Source organism: Kogia breviceps, chromosome 2 (assembly GCF_026419965.1).
Source record: "Kogia breviceps isolate mKogBre1 chromosome 2, mKogBre1 haplotype 1, whole genome shotgun sequence".
In the NCBI taxonomy this organism is placed as follows: domain Eukaryota; kingdom Metazoa; phylum Chordata; class Mammalia; order Artiodactyla; family Physeteridae; genus Kogia; species Kogia breviceps.
In genome coordinates this window covers 201,044,908-201,055,000 of record NC_081311.1, presented here as the reverse complement: position 1 = coordinate 201,055,000, position 10,093 = coordinate 201,044,908, and positions in this window count along the sequence as shown.

Sequence of the window (10,093 nt, the reverse complement as noted above, 5' to 3'; positions counted from 1 at the left end):
CTGCTCTAGGTCAGAGTCAGTCTGCACAGCCCCATGCGGTGGGGTTGCACTTCCAGGAAGTCAGTACTGGGGCAGATTGGTCAGACTGCAGGGCTGTGGAAAGCTGCTGGGGCTGCTCCTGTTTAGATAAGCGGCCAGGAGAGGGGTGGGGCCTGCGGAACCTGCCCCGGGGTCGGGGTCGGGGTGGGGGCCCGGCTGGCTGCAAGAGCAGCTTCCGGAGCAGGACAGGGCACGACTGAGACCGGGGTCCCCGGGGAAGCGCTGCCGGCCGAGAGGACGGGCCCCTTGTCGGCCATGGTGCTGCGATGCCCCCTCTGGAGAAGCCTGGCCTGGATCTGGCGGACTGCTTGCCTCCCCCGGGGGCCCAGCCCTCTGCAGAGCCTGGCTAGAGGACAGTACAGTGCCTCAGGCCCACACGTTCTCCCCAAAGACGTCTGCACGCACAGTGTCTGCTTCTCCCGACCCCTCCTTGCTCTGCCACTGGGATTTGGGACCCACCATGGTCAGCACATAGAGGCATCCTCCCTGAGGGCCCTCTGGCTGCCATGTCGTAGACCCAGCAGGCCCTGGCAGACCACCTTGTTCGATCTCCCAGCAGCATTTGGCAGAGATGAACCATCCCCAGTTCTTTACTTTCAAAATGTTTTAATGAAACGTTAACTAGGTCTAAGTGCACACCAGGTACCTGTGCACAGGTAAGGATGAGGTCCTCAGATGACCTTTGAGGCCCCCTTGCATACTGTCTGGATCTGGCAGCAGGACCCAGGGGACAGGCTAACTGCTGGGCTACTGCCCTTCTGGCTCTGTGACGGTGGTGCACTCGCCTTATTTTGCTCTTGCCTCTCTGGCTTCTCCTCTCACAACCCTGTTGTTCTCCACGTGGGTCCCTAACTTGGGGTTTGCTGGGGTTTGGTCCTGGGCCCTTTCTCGCCCCATCACACACTCTCCATACAGATTCACCCAGTCCTGTTGATTCAAGAATCACCCCTATGCCCTGACCCCTCTGCCAGCTCCAGCCCAGACCTCTGGACCACATGTGGACTATCCACAAGGCATCTTCTCTTGGACATATAACAAGCACTTTAAGCGCAACTTGACCAGAACTGACCACATCATCAAGCCCCTTCATCATACCCCCACGCTGTAATCTTCCTTCAAAGTTCCCCATCTCAGAGAATGATCCCTCTTGTTGACCAGGCCAGATATTTGAGTGTCATTCTTAACACACAAATTTCCCCTCCCTCCTATATCTAATCAGTCATTGATAAGTTAAATATGCAGATTTTAAGCCCAATAGCAATCATTGAAAAGATAAAACAGGGAGGCATAATAAATAAACCAACAGAGGAGATAAATGGAATACAAAACAAAGTACTCAATTAATCCAAAAGTGGGAGGAAAAGAGACAAAGAATAGATGAGATAAATAGAAAACAATAGCAAGATGGTAGATCTAACCTAATCATATCAATAATCACATTAAGTATAACTGGTCTAAACACTCCAATTAAAAGGCAAAGATTATCAAACTGATTAAAAAAGCAAGAAGTGACAATACACTCTCTAAATGATATACACTTTAAACAAACAGATAGATTAAAAGTAAAAAATGAAAACAAAGTGAAAGAATGGAAGCAGATGTAAAATGAAAACACTAGTCATAAGAAATTTGGGATGGCTGTATTGATATCTAAGTAGACTTCAATACAGGGACTCTTACTGGAGATAAAAAGGTGACACTTCATATTGATAAAAGGATCAACTCAGAAGAATAAATAGACAAATCCACACTTATGATAGGTTATTTTGACACTCCTCTCTCAGTAACTGAGAAAAAATTATTAAGAATATAGTAGACTTGAACAACATCAGTCGACTTGCCCACACCGATGTCCACAGAGCAGCATACCCAACAAGAGCAGAATACCCATTCTTTTCAAGCACACATGACTAGTCTCCAAAATAGGCTATATACTGGGCCAGAAAGCAAGTCTCAAAACAATTAAGAGGATTTAAATCATATAGAATATGTTCTTCAAATACAGCACAACTAAATGAGAAATCAGTAGCAAAAGATAAAAGCTATCTAAAGAATGCCCAAATATTTGGAAATTAAGCAACATAAGTAAAATAAACTCAAGGTTAAATAGGTAATCAAAGGGAAATCAGAAAATATTTTGAACTAATTAATAATGAAAACACAACTTATCGATATTTGTGAGATAAAGCTAATGCACTGTTTAGAGAAAAACTTGCAGCTATAAGTGCTGATACTGGGAAAGAGAAAAGGCCTAAAATCATTCATCTAAGATTTCACTTTGGGAAGCTAAAAAACAACAACACAACAAACTAAACCCAAGTAAGTAGAAGAAAGGAAATAAGAAAAGGTAAAAGTAATATAATAGAAAAATAACAACAGAGAAAAATCAATAAAATGGAAGTTGGTTCTTTGAAAAGATCAAGGAAGCTGGTAAACCTCTGGCTAAACCGATCAAGAAAATAATCCAGACGAAGGATCGTTCACTCCTTGATCAGCTGGAGGCAGTGGAACTCAGACTGGATACAAACCGACTGACTTTAAATCCCAGCGCTTGCTACTTACTAGCTGTGGCCAGATGATCTCTGTGTTCCTCTTTATCCTCATTTTGTAAAACACACATAATACAAGATTATGTATTGGAGCCTGAACCAAGATGGCAGAGTAGAAGGACGTGCTCTTACTCTCTCTTGTGAAAACACCAGAATCACAACTAACTGCTGAACAGTCGTTGACAGGAAGACACTGGAACTCACCAAAAAAGATACCCCACATCCAAAGACAAAGGAGAAGGCAAATGAGAAGGTAGGAGGGGCGCAATCACAATAAAATCAAATCCCATAACTGCTGGATGGGTGACTCACAGACTGGAGAACACTTAGACCACAGAAGTCCACCCACTGGAGTGAAGGTTCTGAGCCCCATGTCAGGCTTCCCAACCTGGGGCTAGGACAATAGGAGGAGGAATTCCTAGAGAATCAGACTTTGAAGGCTAGTGGGATTTGATTGCAGGACTTCAACAGGACTGGGGGAAACAGAGACTCCACTCTTGGAGGGCACACACCAAGTAGTATGTGCATTGGGACCCAGGAGAAGGAGCAGTGACTCCAGGGGAGACTGAACCAGACCTACCTGTTAGTGTTGGAGGGTCTCCTGTAGATGCGGGGGGTGGCTGTGTCTCACCATGAGGACAAGGACACTGGCAGCAGAAGTTCTGGGAAGTACTCCTTGGCGTGAGCCCTCCCAGAGTCCGCCATTAGCCACACCAAAGAGCCTGCAGGCTCCAGTGTTGGGTCGTCTCAGGCCAAACAACCAACAGGGAGGGAACCCAACCCCACCCATCAGCAGTCAAACGGATTAAAGTTTTACTGAGCTCTGCCCACCAGAGCAACAGCCAGCTCTACCCACCACCAGTCCCTCCCATCAGGAAACGGGCACAAGCCTCTTAGATACCCTCATCCACCAGAAGGCAGACAGAAGAAGCAAGAAGAACTACAATCCTGCAGCCTGTGGAACAAAAACCACATTCACAGAAAGAGAGACAAGATGAAAAGGCAGAGGGCTACGTACCAGATGAAGGAACAAGATAAAAACCCAGAAAAACAACTAAATGAAGTGGAGATATGCAATCTTCCAGAAAAAGAATTCAGAATAATGATAGTGAAGATGATCCAGCACCTCGGAAAAAGAATGGAGGCAAAGATCGAGAAGATGCAAGAAATGTGTAACAAAGACCTAGAAGAATTAAAGAACAAACAGAGATGAACAATACAATAACTGAAATGAAAACTACACTAGAAGGAATCAATACAAAAAACCACAATGAGGTATCACCTCACACCAGTTAGAATGGGCATCATCAGAAAATCTACAAACAACAAATGCTGGAGAGGGTGTGGAGAAAAGGGAACCCTCTTGCTCTGTTGGTGGGAATGTAAATTGATACAACCACTGTGGAGAACAGTATGGAGTTCCTTAAAAAACTAAAAATAGAATTACCATATGATCTAGCACTCCCACTACTGGGCATATACCCAGAGAAAACCATAATTCAAAAAGACACATGCACTCCAATGTTCATTGCAGCTCTATTTACAATAGCCAGGTCATGGAAGCAACCTAAATGCCCATCGACAGACGAACGGATAAAGAAGATGTGGTACATATATACAACGGAATATTAGTCAGCCATAAAAAGGAACGAAATTGGGTCATTTGTTGAGACGTGGATGGATCGAGACACTGTCATACAGAATGAAGTAACTCAGAAAGAGAAAAGCAAATATCGTATATTAACGTATATATGTGGGACCTAGAAAAATGGTACAGATGAACCGGTTTGCAGGGCAGAAACTGAGACACAGATGTAGAGAACAAACGGATGGACACCAAGGGGGGAAAGCGGTGGGGGGGGGTGGTGGGATGAATTGGGAGATTGGGATTGAGATGGATACACTGATGGGTATAAAATGGATAAGAACCTAATAAGATAATGGATAAGAACTAATAAGAACCTGCTGTATAAAAAAATAAATAAAATAAAATTTAAAAATTCAAAAAGAAAAGAAAAAAATCCAAAGATTACTAATATCAAGAATGAAGGAAGGGGCTTCCCTAGTGGCGCAGTGGTTGAGAGTCTGCCTGCTGATGCAGGAGACACGGGTTCGTGCCCCGGTCCGGGAAGATCCCACATGCCGTGGAGTGGCTGGGCCCGTGAGCCATGTACGCTGAGTCTGCGCGTCCGGAGCCTGTGCTCCGCAACGGGAGAGGCCACAGCAGTGAGAGGCCCGTGTACCGCACAAAAAAAAAAAAAAAAAAGAATGAAGGAGGACACATCACTTAGATCCTACAGACATTAGAAGAATAATAAAGGAACATTATTAATAACTTTATGCGGAGACATTTGACAACTCAGTCGAAATTCACAAATTCCTTGAAAGTCACAACTTGCCAAAATTTGTACAAGAAATATAAAATCTGAATAGCCTGTATCTATTAAAGTTGTTGAATTTATAATTAAAAACCTTTCCACAAAGAAAACTCCTGACCCAGATGATGTCACTGGTGAATTCTATCACACATTTAAGGATGAAATAATGCTAATCTTAAACACTTTCTGAAAATAAATAAGGGGGAACCCTTCCCAACACATTTTCAAAGACAAGCTTTACCCTCATAGCAAAACTAGACAAAGATGTTATTACAAGAAACTACAGATTAACATCATGTATGAACATAGACACAAAAATCCTTAATAAAATATTTTTAGCTGATTGAATCCAGCAATATAGAAAACAAATAATCCACCACGCTCAAGTATCCCAGGATTGTAAGGTTTATTTTAACATTAGAATGTTCATCAATATAATTCGCTATATTAATAAAATAAAGGAGAACATAATCCTCTTAATAGGTGCAAAAACCCTCATTTTACAGAATTCAATACCCATTTATGACAGAAACTCTCAGCAAACTAGGAATGGAAAACAGGTATGCTCAAAACCACAAAATATGGCTGAGAGAAATGAAGATGTCAAAAATGGATAGCTACACCATATGCTCATGGATTGGAAGGCCCCAGTTCTCCTCACATCCACCTGCATACCCAGACCTATTCAGTAAGCACCAAGCGTCACGTCCCGCGGGCTCTCCTTTGCAAGCGGACCGCAGCACTGCCCTCTCCCCTCTGCGCCCCCCGCCCGCCCCCCGCCCGCCGGGACACCCTCCTGTCTCGCTCGCTTGCAAGAAGGCAGCAGGCTTCCGGTTGGTCCCCTCCCCCCAGCCCGTTCCTGAGACTTCAGCCAGAGACAGATGGCAAACAGGCACACACGGGGCCCTGTTTGAAACTGCCATGGCTCCCACCGTGCAAGATGTGAGACCCAAGCTCCTGGAACGGCCTCGGAACCCTCACATGCTTCTCCAGCCTCAGCTCTTGCGTCGCCCCCCAAGCCCACTCCCCGCGCTGCAGGCACAGAGAACTTCTTCCCACTCTCTGAGGGCGCCTGGTTCTTCCGCCAGCCCCTGCCCTGCACCCGGCTGACCCCAGGCTGCTCGAAGACCACCCAGCCCCTCCGCCACCCCCAGGCGGCACCTATCGCCTCATTGTCATGACTCTCTGGGCGACCTGTGTGCAGACGGTCCGACTCGAGGAGCCTGCACGCCTGGAGCCGCACGTGCTCACAGAGGGGCTTCAGAATGAAGGGACTGGGGGAGCAAGGTGGTGGGCAGGGCCCGCAGATGCGGGCGGGTCCCGTCCATGGCGCTCGGGGGATGAGGGGTGAGCCCGCAGAGACATGCACACGCACGACCCGGCACCCCCGCGTCACATCTGCCCAGCCCGAGCCGGTGCTGGCTCCTCCGCCTGCAGCCTCGCCTCCTGGGTGATTTGTTAAGGGACCAGGAGTCCCAGGCAGCTGAGGGCAGGCCCTGGCCCTGGCGGGGCGGGGGGGGCAGCGGGAGGCTTAGGAAATCGCGCACACACGAGTGTCCCTGACTAAACCTCCACGGCCACTGGTCCCAGGGACCCTGAGTGAGCAGGCTCCCGGGCCGCACTCGGGGCAGATGCAGCCTGTACTCGCCAGGGATCGGAGAGGAATGGCCCGAGGGTCACTGCACAGACTGGACCCGCCCCGGGCTGCAGCCAGAACCCTGGAGACGGATAGGGCCCCAGAGCTGCAGAGCTGAGTACCCCCGGGACTGGCGGGCCCAGCCTGCCCCCAGGGCTTGTCCTCTCAACTAGAAAAGACCCTTCCTCTGGTGCAGCGGCCGTGTCCTGGGCCACGTGTGTGGTCATAAAAACTCAAAGTGTCCCCGGGAACAAAGTGACTTTTCCCTTCACTTCAAACGGCAGTAAAAGCCAGGTTACATCTGTTAAACATCAGGGAAGAAAAAAAATCCAGTAAAACGAAAAGAGGCATACGTGGGGCACTGAGCAAGGCATACTTAGGAAGGGAGAGAGGGAGACAGAGACAGAGACAGAGACGCAGAGAAAAGGGCCTGGAGCATCTGAGAGCCTTGGCCCTGGCCCGGCTGGGCCTGTCCAGCTCACTCTGGCCGCATCCTGCCTCCCGCTCAGGAAGCCCTGCCCCGCCGGGCCGCCTCCCTGACAATTTGCTCTCAGAGCACCGGCACCTCCAAACTCACCCCAGAAGCTGTGCCGCCCCCAAGGCTGCCCAGGCCTAGGGAGGGAGGGAGGGAGGGAGGGAGGATGGCGAGAGAGAAGATCCAGGACCGGGACTGAGTAGGACTCGGTTCCCGCTGAGGAGGCACTGCCTGCTATGCCTGGAGCAGGAAGTGATATAACCACAAAAGTCAAGCAGGTGGTGCAGGGCGAAGTCTGACGGGAAAGCCCGGGAAAGGAGGCGTCCTCACCTGCACAACCCCTGGCCCGCCCATCTGGGCCATCCAGGGCCACGGCACGTGGGAGGGAGGCGGTCTTTACCCAGTGGCATGTCCACAGAACAGGGGCCCCAGGCAGGACCTGGCCCTGGACACAGCCCTGGGCTCAGCACAGCACACTCAGCGTGGTGTGGGTTCCATGGAGCCCGGGTGGGCCCAGAGTAGGGTCCCGGTCTGTGTCAGTCAATACAGTGGAGGGTTGAGGCAGCAGTGGGCGCCCCTGGGGCCCCAGGCCGTCCCAGAGCCTGCGGGGGCCCAGCCTTCTGCCGTCCCCCTCAACCCGGGGGACCCTGCACTGGGCCTGGGGGCCAGCGTCAGACACGATATTAGACGAGGCCCGGGGTTTCCAACGCATCAGGAGTTCCACCGTGGGCGGGAGGGGATGTGGCCACCGCAGCGGGACGGGCTCAGACCCTGGAAGACCTCAGGGAGCAGCTCCCCTTCCTTCACTCCCCTCGTCGGCAGACCTGGGCTGAGCCGGACCCCACCCGAGCAGACGCATCCAGACCCTGGACTCCAGGGCAAACCATAGGGCCAGAGCGTGGGCACGGGACACCCTGTCGGTGTGGCCAGAGCCTGGAGAGCGAGGACACTGGAGCCCAGAGAACACAAGCTGCTCTGGTGGCGGCTCAGCTAGGAGGTGAGCACGTGGAGTGGGACTGGGCCTGCCCGGCTCCTGAGGCCCGGGGAAGGGCCCCCCTTCAGCTTGGCCGCTGGGTGGCCGCTAGGAAGGGATGATGTAACAGCTGGTGCAAGCCTGGGGCTGATGGCAGGAGCGGGGCCTGTTGCCTGGGGCACGGAGGCCCCCCCCGACGGCGCCCTGCCTCTCAGGGCCCAGACTCTGCTTCCTCTGGCTCAGTAGACAAGGCCAGCGCCCGCTGCGCCAGCTGTGGCCTAGAAGCCCAGGTGGCGGGCGCCTTCCCATCTGCAGCGGCCGCCATGGTCCTGGCCTTCAAACGACCCCGCCGCGGGACCCAGACGGGGCCCTCGCCCAGCGAGGGACCAGGACTCTCCCCAGACGGGCACGGCGAGGGTGTCTGGCCGAGGGGACCCGTGAGTCACCCCACGGGCTCCTGGGGAGAAGCCGGCAGCGTCCCGCCCCCTGACCCGGAAGGCCCACCCCTGCCTTCTGGGGTTCCGGGAGTCCTGGCGCCTTGCCCAGGGTGGGAGGCCGCTGGTGTTGGGGCAGTTGGCAGCATTTTACTTCTCAGGGCCCTTTGGAAGGGTGGCGCTCCGCAGGGGCCCCGTCTGAACCCTCAGGGGGTGAGGCGGTGCACTGGCTTTCTCTATTTTCACGTAAATGAAGTGCCTCAAGCGAAGCAAACGGGGAAGGGAAGGGGATCAGTGGATGATGACAAGAGTTGAGACGCGGTGGCCCAGCTCGAGTGCGCCCCCGGGAGGCCTCCCCAGACTGCCCCGGTGGAGCAGGGAGCCCCAGGCCGGCCCGAGAGGTGTCCGGCACACAGCGGGCTGCCAGTGACACTGGTCATCCAGCGGGGCCATCAGGTGAGCTGGCCGACTGCAGAAGGGCTTTGAGGCTGGGCAGGGGCGTGTGCGCCTGGAGGCACCCCTCCCCACCCCAGCCGATCTCGGGGCCGAGCTCTTCAGGGCAGTGGCAGCTGCAGACAGCGCACGCACCCTGTGGAGGCTGAGAGAGAAAGTCCACCCCAGGGAGGCCTGCGGCCGCAGCTCAAGAATCAGGAGCAGCCTGTCTCAGTCGCTGCCAGGACAAGACACTGCAGGCTCGGAGGCTTAACCACAGACACCGATTTCTCCCAATTCTGGAAGCTGCAAGTGCAAGGTCAATGCACTGGCCAATTTGGTTCCTGGCGGAGGCCCCCGTCCTGACTTGCAGGCCACCTTCTGTGTCCTCACCTGAAGCTCTGCTACCTCTTCTAAGGACACCCGAGGGGTAACCTGCCAGGGAGACTGAGCCGGGCGGGGTGTACACACCCTGCATTTAAGCCCCATGTGGGACTCTGGATGCATGTGTCAGACCTCCTCTCCTTCCCTTATAAACATCCTGCACCCCAAACTTGTTTTCGTGTCGGCCTCCGAGGTCCAAGAAGAGTTGATACCGTGGGGTTTGGAGCTGTATCACCCACCGCGCCTGGCGACAGGGGCCCGCCTCCGGTGACACAGGTGGTGGTCTCGTCCCTTCCGGGGGTTTGAGATACATGGACAGCAGGGTGACAGGGCAGGTGGCTGGGGGCCAGATGTGAGGCCGCCTCTGGTCACTCATGAAGAAGCTCCAGCTGCAGGGCAGAGAGAGCCAGGCCTGGGCCCACTGACTGCAGAGGTGGCCCGGCTCCGAGAGGAAGGACCCTCCTCCAACAGCAAGTGTGCACAACAGACTCCCCCAGATGCCCCCACCCACCTGGCCCTCAGGCCCTCTACCCCTTGGCTGTGCTCAGGGAGAGGGAGGGGACGTCCAGACATTTGAGAACCACTGGGCATTCAGGTCCTGAGTGGACACTGACCTCTAGCACATGGGCCCTGCCAGGGTGGGACCCAGGAGGCTGTTGACAGTGGAGTCTTGGCAGGACCGGCTCCCAGCAGGCAATGGCGTCACTTCCTGGTCCCCAAGCATGTAACTGGGATTCACACGTGCAAATGACCAACACCCTCTCTGAGGTCAGAGACGCCGGTCAGGAAGGCC